Source organism: Atta cephalotes, assembly GCF_000143395.1.
Source record: "Atta cephalotes unplaced genomic scaffold scaffold00001, whole genome shotgun sequence".
Taxonomy (NCBI): Eukaryota; Metazoa; Arthropoda; class Insecta; order Hymenoptera; family Formicidae; genus Atta; species Atta cephalotes.
Window position 1 is genome coordinate 14,108,392 of NW_012130065.1, and position 3,147 is coordinate 14,111,538.

Sequence of the window (3,147 nt, forward strand, 5' to 3'; positions counted from 1 at the left end):
CTTAAAAAATTCTTAGAGCTCTATGCGAAAAAAATAAACAATTTTTGTCTCTTGCAGTTTTTCTGTAAAGTTAATAGTATTTGAATAAAAAATTATTGAAGACTAAAAATTTTCGACAATTTTTAGCAATTAATATCTTATTAACTATTGCAAAAATTGCAAAATGGTAGAAGACTTTTCTTCTCAATTTAATCCATTTTGCCTCTATGCAAAAAATTTGTTATTATTTTCCAAACATCCTGTATATATTATATATAATAAATCTGAAAACTTTTAAAACATTTTTTAATATAGTTAAAATAAAAATTTTGTAATATAATTAAAATAAAATTAAATAACTTTAGTTTAGTGATAATAATAAATTAAACTTGTACTTATAATATTAAAGATCAAATTGTTTAATGAAATAAAAATTGTTATTGAAAAAGTTGTTTTACTTTTCACATTTCTTTAAATTAAAATTTAAATAGCCGTGTGATACTTTTGCGATATCTTCTGTAAATTCTAATTTGTTTTCAGAACTTTCATTTTTATCGACATTCATTAAACACAAAATTACTTTAAAAAAAATCAACTGCTGCTCTAAGGAAAAGCATCAAAGCAACAAAGATATATGATTTTGAAATACAAATGTTTTTTGCTTCGAGTGTATTTATTCACGTAAAATTATTCTTATATTTAGAAAATAGTAGTATTATATCCCAAGAGATGTCGAAATATCTTTGGAAACTTAGAACTTAGATGAATAAAATAAATGACTTAATTAATAGGAAAAAAAATGTTATTAGTTGCATTTCGAAGTCTCTTTCGATATCGCACTTCGTCGCTTGGTTGATGGAGGAAGCTTATATTACAATCGCCATCGATTATCCTGACACATGTCAGCGGAGTATGCTGACTCATCATACTAATAACATCCGACAATTTGGACACGCACACGATAAGACAACGGGCATTTCAAATGACACTAATGCCATTCGCTACAAGCTAAAGCGAATACATTCCAAAATTATATATCGTTATATGCGATCCGCCTAGATATAAATTTACATGGACTTATACTAGTAAAAATAATAATAATAATAATAATAATAATTACAGGATAAGAAAAAGATATGTTCATATCTTCTTGCAATAATTTATTATCTTACAAACAGATATCTTGAAGACAAATATTAAAGGATTATTGCAACAAACAAAAAATTTGTGTCGTGTAAAACGGCACAATTATTATTAATTGCATAATTATTATTAAATTGGCTACGCGAGGAATTCACTGTTTGTCTTATCAGTTCAGTAGTTTAAAGAACAATTTTTTTTTAAATAATTGGTCAGCTACTGTCATTATATTTTTAATATTATCTTTTTTCATTCTGAATCCATTTATATCCAACATTAACTAAAAGCTATTTGTGGGCATGGGCGTGAAACATATTGTTGTATAATAATAATTTTTACATATTATTTAATATTACATATTATATTAAATAAGCATAAATAAAAACAGTATTTAATTAAATAAGAGAAAATAAAAAATTTTGTCCATTTTGTCTTCCAATATTTTCAGCTTGAAAAACAGCCCACAGTTTTTAAATTTCAAAAATACAATATTATTTTATTCTCGCATATAGACCAATGACGTCAAGCGAATCGACTTTTCTGACTTTTATTGACTCGTATCTACATTGGTCCCTTTATATCGATATATCTCATGATGACACATGAATCGCCCTCTTACGTTTACAAGCGACGTTTATGTTAAATAGTAAATAACAATCGATTTTCATCGTGCAGAAAGCGATCGAGGTTCATCATAAGAAAAAAAGATTTCCAAAATCACGAAGCAGTTATAAACAATTAAGCGAAATAAAAAGATCATACTTTCTTATATTCTCATTAATAAAGGCTATGATATTTAAAATATTATCAATATTTAAAATATATTTTGAATTGTTTTAATATTCTAATACTAATCAAAATTAAAATAAATAAAACTATGATTATGTACAGGGAGCTATCAGTATTATTGTATCATTTTGTTCTTGTTTTATGTCTAATGAACAATAAAATTAAAATGGCACAATAACGCTGATAATGCGATCTCCTAACGCAGTTTGTACCACACTGACCATAATATTTTTTTTATTCATTTTCTTACTTCAAGTGCGATAAAAATTAAAAGTTTCATTTCGATTTTTGTACTAAAAATCTGTACTAAAAACGAAAATTAAACTACTTCGTGATTGCGGAAAACTGATTAAATCAAAAGTAGTCTTTACAATATCGATGCTTATACACCTCACAGCATTTCAGTCGTTGGAATGGTATATCAATATTTTTAGTATTCCATTCCAAAACAAATATACTTAATGTCTAGATTAGACATTAAAAAAAATTTTATTGTATATTTTATTGTAATTGTCTAAATATATTTTCGGCATAACGCACCTATAATGTAATAATCATAATTTCGCGTCTTTATTTTTCTTTTATATAATTATATAATTTTTTTATATTCTTTATTAAACGTAAAGTTTACGTTAACTTTTATTAAATTTAATTACGTGCAATCCGTATATTGCATCCAAATGTAATCCGTTTACTGACACATTGCACTTATTCACTATGGCTATCGATCAATCGCAAATGATATTTCATATTGAGCATATGTAAAACTTATATGAGAGAAATTATTTACAAAAAAGAAAGAAAAAGAATACTGCAGTTTTTCTTATGAATGTAATCCACTCAATTTGCCATTCAAATCAAAAATTTGTGTATCGTTGTTGATACAAATCAAACTGCAATTACGCTCAGCCTAGAGCGAAATTTTCATTTCGCTGGCTAACGGATGCCTGAAAATTATCGTGTTAATGGGACTGGCATAAATTGACTATAGTAATTTCCCATCATAAATTGCTTGCGACTTTATTCAGCTAAGATTTGGAATATGGATTTGTTCGATAATTTTTTTTATTAGAATTGAATCAACTTTAATAAAAAAAACTGTGCGTGCTTAAAAACCTTAAAAAATTAAATCCCGTTTTTTATATACGCTACTTTACTTTAGGCGATATAATGAATTCTATATTAAATTAATTCTCACACAAACGATCAATTGTTCCGGTGTCAATAATATTCTTGATT